The sequence below is a fragment of the Euphorbia lathyris genome, chromosome 2, assembly GCF_963576675.1.
Source record: "Euphorbia lathyris chromosome 2, ddEupLath1.1, whole genome shotgun sequence".
NCBI lineage: Eukaryota > Viridiplantae > Streptophyta > Magnoliopsida > Malpighiales > Euphorbiaceae > Euphorbia > Euphorbia lathyris.
The window spans coordinates 140,517,004-140,537,449 of NC_088911.1; the positions used below are offsets into that span (position 1 = coordinate 140,517,004).

General features: G+C 36.2%; 1 pseudogene; it reads left to right on the plus strand.

The window, feature by feature from the left end:
- Nucleotides 1-17,176: 17,176 nt before the first annotated feature.
- LOC136217536 (glutathione gamma-glutamylcysteinyltransferase 1-like) lies at nucleotides 17,177-18,285 on the plus strand (annotated as a pseudogene).
- Nucleotides 18,286-20,446: the final 2,161 nt, after the last annotated feature.

A 20,446-nucleotide genomic window follows, 5' to 3' on the forward strand; every position in this document is an offset into this window, starting at 1 on the left:
CTTTCAAAATAATGTTAAGCATATTTTAAGGTTATCTTTATTGATAGAAATAATATTTCTATACGGGCAATATTTTTACAAATATTTTTACAAATCTCCGATACGATTTTATAAAAAACGTCTCGAGTAAATGTATATAAGTAAAATTTCTTTAGTTTCAAATCTCTATTTTATATCATGAATTCATGATAAATATAAATCTTATTTTCAATTTTCAATTAGGTTTATAGGCATAAATCGGACTAACAACTTTAGCTTTTTAGCTCGGTATGATTTTTTCGTCTTACATTAAAAACCAATTGAAGTTTTTAAGGAAACTTTAGCCATAATACATGTTGAATTTCAAGTCAATATAGGATGAATGTGCTATTTTTCTTTTTCCAATTTATAATTTTCATTTTTTATAACTCGTGTTAATTTAATCAAGTAGTCGTATTCTTAACTTTTGGCCACGATTGAGACCAACCTTATCACAATCGAGGTATGAAAGGGAAGAACAATGTACCGTTTACTTTTGGCCACGATTGCGACCACCCTTATCACGGTCGAGGTATGAAAGGAACGTTAAGAAATTAAAGCAAAATTAAACGTGTTTAAAGTTTTAAGTAACGATTGCGTCCACCCATGGCATGGTCGGTACCTCTTAAACGAACACAAAAGCAAAATAATTCAAATAAAGTCACGGACGAGACCACCCTTATCACGGGCGTGACTAAGCAAATATATTATACCTAAGTCCTTAATAAATCTATATTTGTAATAGTTTAGATTTGGGAAAGGAAATTTTGTGCTTAGAAATGCCTTGAGACGAAAGATTCGAAAAACATGCGTGCTTACACCGTCCCGAATACTTCAATATAAAAATTGAAATACAAGACGAGTTATATATCTCTTTTATACTAGCTAGTTTGATGCTTTGCGTATAAATTTACCATGAAAAGTTTATCTTTCGGTTTAACTAATTCAAAAAGGAATATATGGATATATGTTCTATTTATAAAGAGATTGATTAAAGAATAAATTCAGTGAAATTTTGCTCGGGATTAGCAAAAGCTTAAGTGTGGGAGTTTGTTAAGCCCAAAATATACCTAAAATATCATATATAAATACATTAAATTTACATTGAAATCGTGCTGTTTATATCTATTTAGAGTACTTTTACGTCCGAATATGTTTCTTTATGCAAGGTACCTAAATATTTGGTTAAATCCAAATAGGAGCTAAAATGGAGGAAAAACCTAAAAAACGTACCAAGAATGCATATCAGTCAGAAGAACGCTCAAGGAGGACGAGAAGCAGTCGAGAGACGGGGAGAAAAGCCCCTGTCGCGACTGAGATTCTCAAAATCTCAGTCGCGACTTTCTAAATCTCAAACACCAAAGTCGAAGTTTTCAGCCTTTTCCTGCACCCCCTGTCGCGACTGAGATTCTCAGAATCTCATATGAGACAGCGAAGTATTCTGCACAGTTTTCACATGTTTAAATCCAAGAAACGCGTCTGTTCGTTTGGATAAAAGCGACCCTTCACCAACGGACACGACCCATCAATTACAACCCTTCACCAACTATAAATAAGTGATCCATTTCAGAAATTGGGAGGTTGGAAAAGTTAGAGAAATTAGAGAAGAAAGTTATTATGTTGAGTTTCTGATTCAGAAAAGAATCAGAAAGTTAGATTTCATTTCTGTGTAAACAAACTTGCTATACACAAGTTGTTATTGGATTAGTTATAAACACAGTATTAGTTTAGTTTCTAAGGTAGATCAGAGACAAGTTTTCATTCTGGTAGTGGACTGACCAGTCTCTATTCCGAAGATCCAGCAAGAAGAATTGACGGCTGAAGCGCATGAGGTTTGACGCACCTGCGGAGTTTGAGGGAAAGATTGTCAACCCGGATCTCAAAGGTTTCGCTACAATGCTATCCAAGTTTCTACTTCTCTGTTAACTTGTGAAGATTCACATTTCATTAATGATATACTTATTTATTCAATACATTCTTTCTGTTGTTATTTTGATATTGTTCTGACAAAATGATTTTCAAAATGATAAATTGGTGTTTTTATTAAAACGTTCTATTCCATCTTATTCATATAAGAACTTTGTTGAACACTTGACAGATTTAGTTTTTATGGATGATATGATCGTTGATCGCGGCTTATCAGACATACAATACTAGTTTGATTAAGGTAGCAATCTACTCCGATCCAGAGAGATTTCTACGGTTCAAAGCCATTTAATTGAATAAATCGCTATATTATTACATGTCCATAATCTTTACAAAGTTAAAGTTGCTTTCTTTGCTTTATGAAAATAAGTTTTATACCTTCTATTTATTCCAATTATGGAAGTATCTGTCTTGTAATCAAAATCTCAAGACGGAACTGTTCTCTAAACTCAATATAATATTTATGTCTAATCCTAATTTATCCGAACCAATACAATCAATTAAACGATTTTCTTTAGTTAAACCTAAAGACGTGAATAAAACTGAATTAAATAAATTTTTAGTTAAAAAGCGTTCCCTGTGGGTTCGATATCTTTTATTACTACAAGCGTATACCGTGCACTTGCGAAAATCGCTCAACAGGTACAATTCCTACGAAAATTCCAAGCTATACAAAGAACGGACCAAAAGAGTGCATGATAGGAAGATACAAAAGAAGACCTTCCAGGTAGGTGATCAAGTACTGCTGTACAACTCCCGACTGAGGTTCTTTCCTGGCAAACTTAAAAGTAGATGGTATGGACCATTCTCCGTTATTAATGCACGCCCTTCCGGAATGGTTGAAATCAAGGGGAAGGATGGGATCACACAAAAAGTAAACGGGCACCGCCTCAAGCTTTATCTCGGCAAAGACAACACGGACGTGCAAGTTCTGCGTCTGCAGACAATTACAGAATGTAGAGCCGATCAGTAAGTTGTCTTCTCCACCCTAACTCTTTGCACTCGTACTTCATGATTTGTGATGCAATGTTGGAACTTATTGCATATTTTAAGTGTGAGGAGGAGGGGTAGACAAACTTACAAAAATTGTATATTTTTAAAATTTTTGTTGCGTCGTGTCTAGTTTAGTTTAGCGTTTTCGGGTTTTATTTATGTTTTTGCATGTTTAGGACCTAAAACCGTGAACCTCCTTCGAATCTAAACTTCGTTATTTGTCTTTGAGGGCTGAGAACCGAATCTAAGATTGCATGACAACTAGTTTAGGTGTAGGACACAACCCTTGTATCTGTAAAAGCATGAGCTAAAGTTTGCATTTAGACTCTACTTTTGAAGAAATGCTAAAATCATTACTTAGGTAGATAACTTAAGAATTGAAGGCATGTGATATTAAACTTGAGTTTGGGGAGAACTAGTAAGCACAAAATTGAAACCCAAGAACTGTGAGTTGAATTTGAGCCCAAGAGCGAACATCAAAAAGCTCTTTTTATTGACATTTTTGTGAATGCTTTGACTTGTGGAAAGATTACAGATTTTGCACCTAATACTGAGTTGAACCTACACGCAATGATTTGAGATGTTAAACGATGAATCAGCCTCATTAGAATTAACCTTTTCTTTACCCTTTTTTTTTCTTTTTCATCTACTCTAGGAAGCCCCTTTGAGCCTGTATTTTGTAGCTTATAGATTTTTCTTTCGTTCTAACCCAATTTGTGCAAACCATCACTTGGTTTGTTACTTAACCCGAGTTTTTGCAAAGCTCATATTGAGCATTGTTTTCCTCTAGCGCTTTTTCTTTGTTTATGGCATTATAGTAGCAAGCCAAAAGGCTAAGAAGTGAATGAGCATCACTATTAAAAGAAAAAAAAAGAGAAGAAACAGAAACAGAAAAAGAAAAAGAAAAGAAAAGAGATGAACAAAAAGAGGAGAACTCTATCTCCCAGTTCTTAAAACTAGAACGTCTCAGAAAAATATTTGAATAAAAAGCTCGTTCACTTCACAATTTGCTAAAGCCATATTTGAACTTTGTTTTTCTAGCGTTAGAACGCCTAACCTTATGTACCTTCAACCTTCTAACCACATTACAACCCCAATTCGAGGCTGTTTTTGATATCGTCGGAGTCATATGGCATTGTAGAGGAACTTGGATGAACGTGCAAAGTCAACGTAATCCTAAGCAAGAACATAAGCCGAGAGTAAACACTTTAGCCACCAAAATTGTGTGAATTGAGTGAACTACCTATGGTGAGGTGTTTTACTTAGCTACCCCTTTAAGCTCGTTTGATTGAACATGTGTCCTTTTTCTTAAAACATATGACCTATGATAATTGAAATGCGGCTTTTGGATATCGTGTCTCTACTTTGTATTTCCGAATGCATGTAATTACAGATGCTCGAAATTGTGTCAAGCACCTAGTCAAACCGGGAGGTTTTCTAGCTTGCTTGTGATTGCAGGTTTAGTTTTTAGTTTACTTGGGCACAAGTAAAGTTTTAAGTGCGAGGAGGCTTGATAGGGGTCAAAAACCCCTATCTTTGGGCACGGTTTTAGGACGGTTTTTAGCATTATTTCGTTAATAAGCGAGCAATTCTCGCATTTAAATGCTTTTGTGTGAGTTAGTTAGAAATTGGAAAGGTTTTATTTACTTTTCGTTGTTTAGGCTCTTTTTCTGATCAATTTAGGCAAATATGGCCAAAATAGCATGCATATTATAATTCCGTTATCTTTTAAAGCTAATTGATCCATCAAAAGTTGCACCAAACGAAGCGTTTGCTCAAAATAAGCGATTGGCGGGGTCAATTTAGCCTTGGGACTAATGCTATTTGGAGTTTTTGTGCATGCGCATGGATAAGTTCGGGCGAAAATCACACTTTTGGCATTCAGCGACCACGCAGAGGCGTGCCGGGCAAGATTGCTCGTCGAGCTGGCGCAGCCAGCTCGCCCAACAGGTTGTGCCTGCTCGCCGAGCAGGCCCTCAGAGGCCTGCTCGGGCGAGCAGGGGGCCTGCTCACGACGAGCAGGGCCTGCTCGCCGAGCAGCTCACCCTACTCGGCGAGCAGACCTGCGAGAATTGGTCAAAAAGACCAATTCCGCCCCCACGACTCCACGACCGGTCCCCACGACTTCCTACCTGCATAAGGACACGAAATAGGTCAAGAAGAGGGCCCGAGCCGCGTCTATAAATAGGATTTTTCCAATGTAAATTAGGCATCTTTCATTAATTGTAAATTACTTTAGCTTTCCCCTTGGAATTCCTCTCCATCTCCTCCATCTCCTTCGACTTCCATTGAAGCTCCTTCAAAGCTGTTCTCGAGGAATATTCAAGGTCCGTCCTTAAGACCTAGGAAGCCGGCTGCGGAGTAGACAGGTTCCCTGAAAGGGATTTTTGTATCTCCTTTTATCTTTCCTTGTTTGTACTCTTTGATCCAGTTTATGAATCCTAGGCTAATTGTATCCTGTGACATTGTTCTTCGCCTTTAATAATATTTTAGCTCTTATTTTGTTCTATGATTATTTGTTTAATCTTTGTCTTACGCTTTATTCAATTGGTTTAACTCATTCAAAAGCCCCAAAATCTAGTAGGCACATATTGCGAGCTGAATCTGACCTAGTCAGAGCCTAGGAGATTGACGACCTCTTAGTTGATTAAGCCCAAATTGTTGAGCCTTAGACCTAGTTTCGGCCTTACAAGGGAATCACGCACTAGGAACTTCAGGAGGGTAAGTAGGGTTAATCGCCTTGAATACAAGTGACTTAGATTAGGTTTTTACTCAATAGACCTAATAATCTATCTTCATTATTATCGTTCATACCATGTTCCTTCGGGTAATTGCATTAGTGAAAGATCACCTAGGAGTAGTTTAACTTAATTAGGGGTAGAGTAACTTAATTAGGCGTAGAATAACTTAATTAGAATTAGATAACTTAGCTAGGAGTAGTATAATTCAACCTAGGAGTAGATTAACTTAAACAAACAAACTCAAAACCCCCAAAGCCTAGATAACACCTGAAATCGAGTAGCTTGATACTTGTAGAAATAAATCCTATGGACGATACCTGGACTTTCCAGAATTTTATTACTTGATAACGACGGGGTACACTTATCCCTTAGTGAGTCTTCACGGAAGACGCGTCATGTAGCTATATATCTCTCCATCTCTCTTTCTATCTGTGTACATAACTCTGATTTTGTTTTTGAATTATTTTGAAGAAACAGAATGCATGTAATTTCTTTGAGTGGCGTGACCCTCCAATGAACGAAAGAGAAAAATCAATTATCCCTGGGCTTCTATGAAAGCTGAATCGAATTGAGAGAGAATGTGAGACATTGAAAGCTCATATGGTGCGTGACAGGGAAATGGAGAGGGAAAAAGAAGGTGAAATGCAGAACTTCCTGGGGAATGAACGAACAAGGGTTAATGGAAGAAGATGCAACTGTGTATTCAAGTTTGTTGTTTGCTTTGTGTTTGTTTTATGGGTTGTGTATCAGTTGGCTTAAATTTCATGTATTTGGTATTGAAAATGGTTATATATATGTAGCAAGTTATGTTGTATTTGGTTAATTGAAAGAAATGAAGTAATGTTTTATGCAAATTTTTAAATTTCTGTTGCTGGAGACTTGGATTTGGTTAATTGAAGTAATATGAGTTGGTTACAGTAAGTGATTGGACATAACGATTCTGCAAAAAAATGTGCAAAAACTGAACATATATACACCATAAAACAGGGCACAAAATTGGCAAAAAAATGCCCATAAATATAACTACAAATCTGCATATATCTAGTTCAAAATTAATGCAAAATTATGCCATAAAATCTGATTGAACAATAACCAAAAAAGAGCCTATAATCTGCATATAGCAAGTGCAATTTACAGATGAACAAAGTATGAAGAAAATGAATCAAAATAGACCCCAACTGTGAATGGCCTATAATCTGCATATATCAAGTGCAATTTACAGATGGACAAAGTATCCAAAAAGGAACCAAAATATACCCCAACTGTGCAATTTACAAATCCACAAAACACAACACAGATTCACAGAATATCCAAAAAAAACCACAAACGGCACTTTTCACATTCATCCTCCAAAAAACAAAAAATCACACATGTTCAATTCATCTCCATGGTTGGCTCTGGCTTGTTGATGCAGCACTCCTAGTTTGAGGTCTTCTAGCTACATTTGCTGCAGCACTCCTGGTCTGAGGTCTGATGGGTGCATTCTGTCTTGGTGCAATAAAAGGTGTAGAACTGCTGGCTTGACTAGGATGGTCTGATCTTGCATCAACGTTCATGGTTGCATTCTGGGTTGGTGCACCAGACTGGCTTGAACCCTGTATGCATACAATATGTTACATTTTGCATATTGTAATTAAAGTGTAAGTATAACTTACATCCATCATCCAACACACGGTTTGGGGGGAGCACGTGGTATAGATACATTTGTGGTTGTAGATTGAGTAGTTTCTGTTTGTGCATTTCTTTGCCTCTTGGACTACACAAATAATGAAATGTAATAAGCAACAGTTAAAACACACAAAAAAACAAACAAACTGAAGTAATACAATTGAAATCACACCTGTGGAGCAGATGCAGCTTTGCACGTCCTTATGTTGTGAGAAGTACTCCACATTTGCTACAACTCATTGTAATTAGACCCCTTATACTAAGCTTTCCCCTGGATTTTGCCACTTCCAATTCTTCAGGGTCCTTTCTTCTTGACTTCTTTCTTCTCCCTCTTTTTGTTTTAACTGGGGATGGAGGCACAATAGGAACATGTGGCTCAACTTCAGGCCATTGATCCATCCCATTTGTAGGCTCAATGAAGTGGCTATACACTTTGAGATATGTAGCCACAGAATAGCATTCAGCAAGATAATCTTCTGCACTCTGATTTTGCCCTATAATGGCTGAAATGGCATGACAGCATGGGATACCAGTCAATTGCCACCTTCTACATGTACATTCATGTGCTTCCAAGTTGACAACATATTGATCTCCTAAACCTTTAACTTGTACCTTGGTCCCCCAGAAAAAACAGCATCAAAATGTTTGGCAAAATCTTTGTTTACCTCAAGCTTCTTTAGTATTTTAGGGCACCATTTCTTCTTATACAGCTTCATTTTATCTGACTTTTCCTTCATTCTTCTCATCGGCCTTAACTTGATCATTTCATACATTGTAATGATCCCTTTGTCCCTTGCATCCAAAATGTACTTATTAAAACACTCACATAGATTGTTCAACAACATGTCACATTGACTCCTCTCAGTGAAACAAGCCCTTGCCCAATGCTCACTGGGTCTTTGTCGCAACCACTCTCTAGCTTCAAGGGACCTTTCTTCAATTCTATTCAGCCATTCCTGCAATTTTGCCATGTAAGGAGCTCTTGCTGCATTCCACAACAGGTCCTTCAGTTCTTTCCCTTTAAACTTGGTTCTGAAGTTGGTGTACATGTGCCTTACACATAGTCGATGTTCAGCATCAGGGAAGAGTAGTTCGACAGCTCCAATTAACCCCTGTAGCAATATAACAGGTTAAATTCTATGTTACAAAGAGTTGAACTACGTGTAATAGTTTGTTAAATTACAAACCTTTTGTCTGTCTGACATAAAGGTCCATTCCTGGCTATGTTCAATTCCCAAGTCATCTGCAAGGAGCTCTAAAAACCATGTCCACGTCTCTTTACTTTCAGTTTCCACCATTGCGAATGCAATTGGGAATATGCAATCATTAGGGTCTATACCAACTAAAGACAACAGTTGACCACCAAATAAGCCCTTCAGCCAGCACCCATCAAGAGATATAAACTTCCTACATCCAGCTTTGAAGGCGTCCTTCAGTGCATTTAGACAGATATAAATACCCCTGAATCTTTCATCCTTCCATCTACCTTTAATTGTACTGCCAGGATTGGAGTGGAGGATCTCAGCCATGTACCTATATGGTGTGATAAACTTACACAATCACATAAAATTACACAACCAACTGTAAACTTATTCAAGCACATAAACTGATTCAAATATAATAAACTGACACAATCTAATAAATTGATACTAACCTGTAAGCCTTGTCATATTGGCTTCGTTCATCCCCGTTAATCATTTCAAGAGCATAACATTTTGCTTTGTAGCCCTTCATTCTCCCAACTGTCAACTGCAGACTTCTTTGAACATGATCAATCAGTGCTTGAACCTTCTACTCCTGGTCACTCCTAAAATCTTCCAAATATCTTTTGGCTAGCCATTTTGATGTTAGGTGGAAGTTAGAGTAGACTTTACAACATTCATGCACAAAATGGCCACTTTTAAGTAACATAGTTGGGTTAGTTGGATCCTTGAAATCAACTTTTGATGCATATGCACGCCAAGGACAGCTTGCATCTGGACAAACTACACCCTTGCATACAGCTTCAACCTTCTCACGCGTGTTCTTATTAAAAATCAATTGAAATCTGTTTCTGATTCCATGATTCCTGCACGCATCCTTGAACTGCTTTGGATCATCGAATAACATCCCAGTCTGAAATTGTGGATCATTCATATCCCTTTCAGCATTAAATTCGGGATATCTTGGCCTACCTCCCAAATCTGTCTCTGAATCACTATCTGTATGCAATTCATCTGAATTTTCATATTCTGAATCATTATCCCCAACTTCAAAATCCATGGTATGATCAACTCCACTACTACCCACATAAACCCTAGTACCATATGGTCTACCTCTAGTCCGAGGCCTCCCATTCCTTGCATTGTTAACCCCTTCAATTAAGTCCTCATTCTCATCCTCCATTACGTAATCAGGATCTACAAAGTCATCATCATTATCCTGATTGAAAGATGCTACATTAACATTCCCTGCCCCAGCATTAACATCCTCTTCATTACCATTCCCTGCCCCAACATTAACATCCTCTTCATACCCACGTCCTTCATAAGGGTTATCATTGAATTGAACTCCATGTTCGTTTGCAGTTTCACAAAACGCGTGAAACCTATGCACACCCTCACCTCCAGCCCCAATTACATCCTCACCTCCATCCCCAACACTAGCCTCATCTCCAGCCCTACTAGCCTCACCGCCAGCCCCAACACTAGCCTCACCTCCAACCCCAACACTAGCCTCAACTCCAGCCCCACTAGCCTCACCGCCAGCCCCAACACTAGCCTCAACGCCAACCCCAACACTAGCCTCACCTCCAACCCCAACACTAGCCTCAACTCCAGTCCCAACACTAGCTTCAAGTCAAGCACCACCATCTTCAACGCTAGCCCCAAAATCAACTCCAGCCCCACTACTATCCTCAATCCCATCTTCTACCTGTTGTATACTCCCCCTTATCTTAGACTTACCCTTTGCCTTTGACTTCTTGAAATTTACAATTTCATTCCCTTCCCCAATCTCTTCTATCACTACACCACTTCCTCCAACATCCAATACATCTTCAATGTCTTCCATTGTCAATGTCTTAACATATATGTCAATTTCCCCACAATCAACTCCAGCCAATGCCATATGATAGATGTCCACGTCACTACCAAGGGGCTTCAAATACTCATCAGTAAATGGATCCATATAACACTTTCAGAAATACTGGAGAGTTCCTTCACATTCCAAGCTTACCAATTTTGCATCTATTGCCACCAGTGACAGCCTATCCCAATGGCAATCTGGCCATATAAACACGTCCTCATCCACATACTCATACCCCTTCAACCTTCCGTTGTAATGGAGCATTATATCAAAATACCCATTTTCCGGGTCTACAATTAAAAAAACAAATGAACATGTTTATAAAACAATGGAACAACAAGCTTCCATAAATAAAAACCAACAAACAAAGCATCCATAGTCAAAAACCAATATAACAGAGACTTTCAATCACAAAAAAAAAGACCCAATACACCCAAAATACCAAAAAAATAGAGACTTTCAACAAACTTAACTGAACATGGTTACAAAACAATGGAAAACAAAGCTTCAATAAATAAAAACCAACAAACTAAGCATCCATAGTGTCGAAAACAGAGACTTTCACCAAACAAAGTCGAAAACCCAAAATTCCACAAAAAAACAGAGACTTTCACCAGACAAAGTCGAAAACCCAAAAAAACAACAACTTTCAATTACAAACATGTACCCAAGACACCTAAAATACCCTAAAAAACATAGGCTTTCAACAAAAAATCAAGCTTCCATACATAAAATCCAAAAAACAGAGCATCAATATCAAAATACACAAAAAAAACAAGACTTTAAAACACATACAGTACGATAATAATATTCACTTACATGGGAAGTCCATATTTTCCAGCAGAGGTGTTAGATGCGATTCTGCATTTAAAATCGTGATACGGATGAGAATCGCACATAGAGAGAATGAACAGAATAATCAAAAAGAAGAATAAAAATGGAACAAATCTCGCAAACATCGCAACTTGATATCGCAAAAGCAAGTTAGGCCAGAAAATAAAAGCGCTCGATCAACTGTTCATACCTGTAGAAATACAACCTTCTAGGAGTGGTTTCCTTCCTCGTGCGCTTCAGACCGCCTCTTCAATGGATAATTTGTGCTTTTCAGTAGAACTTTCAACTAGGATCCATGGTTTTTGTATGCGCAGAAATGTCGAATGGATTTCCTGGTTTTTGAGTTCTCTCAAATGGAAGTGAGTTCGAATGTAAGAGGGAAAGAAAAGAAAAGACTGTTGGAATGGACATGAGAGAGAGAAGGTACTCGAAAGATGTGAGTAATTATGGAGGGAAATTAATAGGGGTATATTAGTCTTTTCGCGTTCACCATATTATGTGGGTGCCACTCTTTTTAGGTTAGTAAGTGTCAAACTGACGTTGACCAAGCAGAAACCGGCTAAACGCACATAATTGTCCAGTCACCCGTACTTGGGGTATATTTTTGGGACGAAATGTAATCTAGGTACCAAAGTGTGAGTTGGGGTATATTTCAAGTACGATTGGTGTAATTTTCTCTTAGTTTAACGTAATTAAAGTTATTACTTAACATAATTGTAGATGGTTTTAACATAAATTAACAACCCTCGACCATCGGCTACACTCTTAAGTAGACTTGTTTATGGATTGGGTCGAATTTGGGTCGGGCTCAACCGAGTTCAATACCAAACTCCTTTATCCAGGCCCAACACAACCTGTACTTCCCCAATTTCAGTCGTCCAAACTTTTTCTTAAAACAAAATTAATTTTAAAATTTAACTGTGAATTTCTAATATGTAAAATCCTCAGAATTTCTATAAAAAAAATATAACTACATAATTACATAATAATAATTTTATTATGCAAGCCAATAAAAAACTAAAAAATAGATTCCACAAAAATTTAAAAATGAAAAAGAAATGGAAATTAAAAAAAATTATTTGTTTTTTTGGTGTTAAAATTCAATTTCCATTATTTCACAAAAAGGAAATAGGTGGAATCCTCACTTTATTAGGAGTTTTAATTGCCAATAAATTCGACATCTTTTTCAAAAGAAAATAATAATTAGAGATCTAAAATATTAACCCAGAATAAAGAGGTTCACCTTGTTGGTTGGTGCAGGCCGAAGGATGGGATGGTGAAGTTGAACACGGATGGCTCATGCCTCAACAATGGAAGAGTCGCGGCCGGAGGTGTTCTCAGAGACGCGGGGGGTGCCTGGTTGTCTGGGTTCACCCATAATCTGGGATTGGGCTCATCCTTTTCTGCGGAGCTTTGGGGTATTCTTTCCGGAGTCAAGCTTGCCAGAAATTTGGGTATTAAGCGGCTTGCTGTGGAGTCTGATAATAAGGAGGCAATTAGTATGATCTCTAACAACCATGCTATTTGTCTTAGTAGCCAGAACCTTATCAAAGCTATCAGAAGTTTTGGCTCCTCCTTTGAATCCTTAGAGTTCAGCCACATCTTCAGAGAACAGAATCGGATTGCGGATCGCTTGGCGACTGCTGGGCATGAGGGGTTGTTAGGTGTTACCACCCTATCTGATCCTCATATCTATCTTTCTTCTCTTCTTTTAGAGGATAGGATTGGGGTTAGCTTTTCTAGGCTGATCCCAGGCTAGTTTTAGTTTTGTGTTGTCTTTCTTTTCCTGTGTCTACCAAAAAAAAAATATTACCTTAACAATATAATTCGATAAAAGTGAAATAAAATGTTTTTGAGAAAATAATTATAAAAGTTTAATTTATTGATAAAAGGCAAAAAAAAACATCATTAGGTCTCTGATCTTTCATTTTTTGGTTCATTAAGTCTTTGATCATTTATTTGGATACATTAAGCCTCTGATCATTTTTTTTATCTCATTAAATCCTTTATGATCAAATTAGTAAATATTGAACATTTAATTCTATTAAAAATACATTATGAACTTCATCAGTATTTGAAATTATTAAATTTTTTTTTATAGTTTGAATTAAGGTTTTTATAGTTTTTCTATATCCACTTTACATATCCAAAACTGTATTCAAATAGTGAAAAAAATACAAATTTCGAATGCAGGTGCAATGAATAACAGTCTGTTAACTGGATTTTATGTTCAAAATTATTATTTTTTGGTTATAAAGAGCTTAATGAGATAAAAAAAAATAAATGATCATGGGATTAATGTATCCAAATAAAAGATCAAGGTCTTAATGAACCAACAAATAAAAGATCAGGGATCCAATGATGCTTTTTGCCTTGATAAAACATAAAAAAGGACACCTTCATTAATTGTAAAATTAAACTAATGCACGATGTTTCATATACCTCGGCATCTAGATGCTAAGTTGAAAAGTTAAATTCATACTCAAACTTGAAGGACCAAATAAATCCTTAAGTCATTAAAAAAAAGTAGATCCTTAATTCATTAAAATTGATAGTATCCAGATTAATTTGTTAAAAATTATTAACTTAAGAACCGAGTTGTGTCACGATTATTAGAGTAATTAAAGGGAGTAGTGGTTAATTATCTCGTTAATTAGTGTCTAATTGCTTAAATAGTTGTTATTTTAGGATGGTTTACAACTGTAACGACTGTACTATTCCAACTATAGGGATTTGTAATTACTGTCACGTCAGCAGTGGTTATTCCTAGATAGAGTCATCCTTTTGTTATATAATGCATTATCATAATATTATCAATGAAATTTATCTTACTCTTTCCTACTTTCTCTCTTTTTCTTGCCTGATTCTATGTTCTACCTTATTTTCTATTCTTCTACTTCACTAAACCCTATTTCTTCTCTAATCTTTATTGTCAAAAATCCTAATCCTGACATTGGTAACAGAGAAAGCTTTCCTCCGGTCATGGAAGACTTTGAACAGCAAATGGATGGTACCGCAAGGAGTTTCTTGAGCGGCAACAACGGTTTAATGAACAATGGGAACTGCTTCACAAGAAGCAACAAGAGAAAGATGAAAAAGTTCACAAACCATAATCAAACTTGGTTCAATCGATTCGAGAATTTCAAAGAGTTACATATCCTTCTTCAGTTGCACCCCAACTGTTTGATGAAATTCCTGAGAGGAAATTGGAGCTTGCATATTCCTATTTGCAAGATAAAATAGAGAAAATGGTGGAGCACACTACTATAGATGCAAATCAAGGTCAATTTGACAATCTTACCGACTCTCATTTCATTAATAAGTGGACACCTAAGAACCGATATGAATCAAGATCATATCAAACCATCGATTTCTATAAGCCTGCTACGTTTTCAGAACATCCATCTCAAGGATGTGATTGAGGCTCCTAAGCCCAATCTTACATTCAAATCTCTCATGGCTCCAAAGCAATGGCCCCAAACTAACCATTCCCACCATAAAACCTTAGCCCATAACACCCTAAACAACCTAAAACCTCACATGTTTCATATCACCAATCACCACTTCACATTGGACCCAAAACACCCCACACAATCTGAAATCTAACCAAACCTTAGAAATCCAATGACTGTTGAAACACCTTTCCACATGATTTTGATTTGACAAAATTATTTATGTGAGTGATAAAAATATTCTAACACATTAAATTTAAATGTTTTGATTTATTCACACTAATGTGTTTTTTCAATGTTGAGTTATTTGATTTATAAGACATTAAAATAAAAAGCCTAAAGGCCCATAAGAGAAAGTCAAGCCCAAGTCAATAGATCAAGACCTCAGGGCCCAGGAAGACAAAATGCATTCGTATTAAGTAAAACGCCAGCCCAGCATGAAGAAGGATCGAGAAGCCTTCATCTAAATGGCTTCAAGACGAAGCTGCTGAGTTGAGCGACAAGGTAGTCAGGTCAGCGGCAGAACAGAATAAACTTGGAGACAAAGTATTTCTACTTTGGCTAAGGCTTAGAAGACGTTGAAAACGGTCTGGAAGACTTTACTATAAATGTGGAAACATTCTGTTCCATCTGATGAAAAGCTGCTGAGTATTGCCATAGACAGAAGATACAAGAATCTCATTGGCCGAAGACACTGAGCACGTACTAAGTGAAAGCGACAAGAAGCCGTTTGTCTCTAACGGTTATTTCGAAATTCGAAATCACCGGTGCTTCAACTGTCACTATAAATTGGCCTCTCAAATGCTTCATTCGAGGCATATCTTCAATCAAGTCGAAACGCTGACCAAATTGATACTTGAAGTTCCGTGAGAAAAGTAAAGAAAATCTTACACCAATTCTAATCTTGTGTAAAAGTCTAGAGTGATCTTATTCATCTAAAGTGTCTTAGCAATTGTTGTTTAGGACAAACTCTTATCATTTCTAGAAGTATACAAAGGAGAAGCTGAGTACTCGGTTATAGTACTCAGCAGTAGTAATAGGAGTGAGTAGAGGAATAGAGGAAGGTACTCTTGTATACTCAGCTTCTATTGTAAAAGGTTTTGTGCTCTACCTTTAAAGAGCTCAGTAGAGGATTCAAAAAGCTCAGAACGCGTTCTGGGGACTGGACGTAGGCGGAGAGCCGAACCAGGATATGTCTGATGAGTAACATATTTCTAATCCTTAACTCCTTATATATATTGCTTGCTATAAAACTGACTAAGTAACGAACTCACGCTGAGCTAAGTGCACTGAGAAGATGAGTTCAGGAATAGACTCAAGTGCTATCTCCTGACTCAAGAAAAGAAACAGAGTTAGTCACAAGTTGACTAAGCTTGTGTCTTAAACTACTCAGCACTACTGTGTAAACCTTTTCTCAAAGAAAAGAAGTCAGCCTTAACGGAATTTTTTTTTTTAATAGTTCCTATCCCCCCCCCCTTGGAACTAGTCTTGTCACGTTACACGGGACCAACAATGACTACATATTCCTCAACTGTTTCTGGCATGAATTCAGCAATAAATGATGTTATTCATAAAAAAAATTAACTTCTGCCAACATAGAAGGATTGCAAAAATAATCGAGCTATTCCATCTCGTGTAAAGGGTGATATTGTTATTGGAAGGTATGAGTTTCAGTCCCAACAAATTAAGACAATAAAGCATCAACAACAACTACAAATGCAATAGTTGCAACTAATGCAACATCGCATTGCTCAATTGCAATGAAGGGATCCTAACCATCCACCTCTTATTGGGCCTATCAATGCAAGGGATCCTCAAGACATCAAAAGGAAGACCAACTTGGACCCATCTCAGAAGAGTTCACATATGGATTCTTCATGCATCTATGTATAATCAATTTTACAAGCCAAGTATGGATTATGTGGCATCCCAGTAAAATGTTACATTCTTGGGGGACAATAATGCCTTAAGTGGGGGGGGAGAGGAATTCCATTAGTGAAGCTAATGGATGAGGTCTTAGGAGCTGTTAGCATCTTAGTGATTCCATGGTTCATACTTCAACAGTATATCTTTACTGAAGTGTCTTTTCATAGGGAAATATAGCAAGCACTAATGGAGATAGGGGATAAAGACCCTTATTTTGTTGGTTTGACTTGCAAGATCATAAATGTAAGATTGGGACTTGAGCTTTCTAAAAAATGTAGAAAGATGGCCATGCACTTTGAGAATCTAGTGATTAGTGGTGGTGTTCTTCCATATACCCTTTTGGGCATTGATTATGATGAAGACAGTGGAGGTTGTACACTCCTAAAACTTGAGTCACATAGATGATGGAATGGTGCAATGCTTCCTTATTGGGTTCTTCCATATACCCTTTTGGGCGTTGATTATGATGGAGGCAGTGGAGGTTGTGCACTCCTAAAACTTGAGCTGCGTAGACGATGGAATGGTGCAATGCTTCCTTAATGGTTTTTGGACATGACAATGAGGAGTGTTGGAAATGCTCTTCTGAAACCTTTTACTGATCCATTGTATCTCCAATGCATATAGTCTTGATTATGTTGTTGCCTTGCTTGCTGCACTTAACGATTCTTCAATAGATATAACTTACTTAGGTATCACCATGAGGAAGCTTTTTTTGTTTAACTCACTATGCTAGAGCAAAGGTTGAAGCATTTCGAATAGATCAGAGTATTGTTGATGACTTTTGTCAATATGTCCTTAAATGTTCTATATCTGATGACTGTCATTTGATGTCATTTTATCACAAAGGGACATTTAAACAGACAGAATTGAGTCATTTTTCACCTATTAGAGGTTACCATGCTGGAAGAGACATGTCATTGATTTTGGATGTTGAACAGCTCAATTACCCTCCACATTGGGTTCATGTAAAACTTTTTTGGGAGGTTATAAATAGCATTAATGAGGCAACTATGCAACACAAAGGATTTATACTTATATCAAGACCTCACATTAAGCTGGGACTGCTTAATACCCTGAGCTGCGGACATGAGAGTCGGGCTACTATTGCAAAATATTTAGTGGATGATGGTCTTTTTCTCTTAAAGTCAAAATATGTGAAAGACATCCCCAACTTGTTCTATGTTGGTTTTACATCTCTCCCATCAGATTTTGGAGAATTTATTACGTGGGTTGCAGAAGTTCGGAGACAAGAAGATAGTGGTACAAGTGTAAGCCAATAGGAAAGGGGAAAGTTTGCTATCAAGGAACAAATATTAAAACTGGTGCAAGAAGCTAGACTTTCTAAACATGTAGCTAGATTTCTGTCTTTAGCAAATTCATGTTGCAGTGACATGCCAATTACGAGTCAAGAAGATGATCTTCCTCATATTGCTGCTGGCGTCTGTTGTTAAGGAGCAGGGATTTTGGTAGAGAACTCTGGCTCTTCAAGTCACTGTTGTAGTAAAACGTGCATGAGATGCATGACAACCAATGGAGACGAAAAAGTTTCTTTGCTTGGGTTTCATACAGCTTGCTTTGGGGCTCTTTGCCATCTTAAAGCATCACTGGTGGTGGTGGCACTTAAGTGGTGCCACATAGACATAAGTTACCCTTTCAAATAATACCCTATTAGAGTAGTTGTAACCTTTTAACTTTATGGGGTCAAAAAATAAAGCATAATTAATGATAAGGGATTATAAAAGAAAAAAGCCACAATTAAAAAATATATACTGCAAAAGTTGGAGAGAAGAGATCAGTAAAAGCAGACAGCACTTTCCACTATTTTGAGACACCTGACGCGCTGTTTCTGAAATGTGAATTACATGCGCAGATTCAGCCAATCAGGTGCCTCACGTGATTCTGATGCTCTTTTATAGAGTATTTTTTAAATTTTTTCTTACGACCCAAAGTATGTCAACAAAATTAGTAACTCACCAATTTTAATAACAAGCTTTCTACTAGCTGTGAGTAACTAAATTTCCAAAGTAACAATGAAATGATATCCACTAGAATTACTCTTAGAGATTATTGTATGGCTTTCCTATCGGAAGCAGAATTAGTGGTTCAAATCATCATGGTAATTATGGAAATATGTAACCACTTAAGTTTATTCATTTTCCATTATGCTACTAAATTTCAAAACTTTACTTAAAACTACTTAATTTTATAGTTTCTAATCATTAAACTTTAAATCAACGTTTCAAAATAGCCATTAACAACCTCAAAATAATAAATTCCAAGAATTAATAATATTTTAAGTAATTTAAGCTTTTTCAAATTTTCGTTTTGAAGTCATTCATATATTGGAGAAAGAATTTTTTTAAAGAGAAGTGTAAAATTGAATCTTTTATATGTTATGTTTTGAATTTTTATTAGCGATATATGTTATGTTTTAAATTTTTTATTAGTCATAATGTCTTATTAATCCTTTAAACTTACTTAAAATGTTTTGAGTAAGTTCTTAAATTTATTAAAACGCCATAAAAATGTAAAAAATAGAAAGTTAATTTATTTCAAAAATTTAAAATCACAATTTAGGCATTTATTTGTTAAGTTTTGAATTTTTGTACGAATTTATATAAATTGCAGTGTATGTTTCTTTGAACAAGTTTATGGGCAAATGACCATTGTAAGCAAGTTTGGGGGGCCAATAGATCATTTTAAACAAATTCAGGTGGCTAGTAAGTTATTTTAAACAAGTTGAGGGGGTTAACGAGACACCATGTAAGTTTAGGAGGTCAATCAAGCTTTTTGGACAAATTCACGAGGCCTTTGATGTATGAAGCCTTCATTTAAACACATTGAGTCTTGATTTGTCATGTATCGTTGATCACATGGACCTTGATGACCAAATGAATTTAGTCATTTACCGTAGATCTAAGCTTATTAAAATCTTAGGATGGAGATTAAAACATTCTAAGACTTAGGTTTTGTTTGATAAACCACTTAATAACTTAAATTAAAATATTAAGTACTTATTTAATTTAAGTACGTTTGATAACAATTATTTATCCACCATTTAAATTAATAAATTAAGTTAAAAAACACTTATTTTGATAAGTCAAAATATTTAACTTAACATTTTAAATTAAACATTATCAATTAATAATTTTATAATAATTATATCACTCAATATTTTCAGTACTTATAATATTCAGCACTTAAAATTCAGTACTTATTTTTTCAGCACTTAATTTTCAGTTTTATCAAACAACACCTTAGACTTAAGGGTCAATACATATCAAAAGCCTCCTGAACTTGTCCAAAAAGCTTGGTTGCCCCATGAACTTACACAGTGTTCTATTAGCCCTTCAACTTACTTAAAATAATTTATTAGCCTTCTAGATTTGTTTAAAGTGACCTCTTGACCCCCTGAACTTGCTTACCATGATCTATTTGCTATATGGACTTGTTTAAAGCGATGTACATTGCAATTTGCTTAAATTCGTAAAAGATTTCAAAACTTACAAAATAAAAGTCTAATTCATGATTTTAAGTTTTTAAAACAAATTAACTTCCTGTTTTGTAAATTTTTATAACGTTTTTATAGATTTATAATCATGACACTTTAAGCAAGCTTAGAGGTTATCATGGAAGTTCATGGGTCAATCAATCTTTTTAGATAAGTTCAGAACCTCTCATATATTTAGCCTAAATGTAATAAGTTTTAGATTTAATGGTGAATGAACAAACAACTGTGTATATATCAAAAATCAGGATGGATTAAGCCCTTCCCTAAGGTAGATTATAGCAGTTAATATGAAACGCTGTCGTTTGGTACTT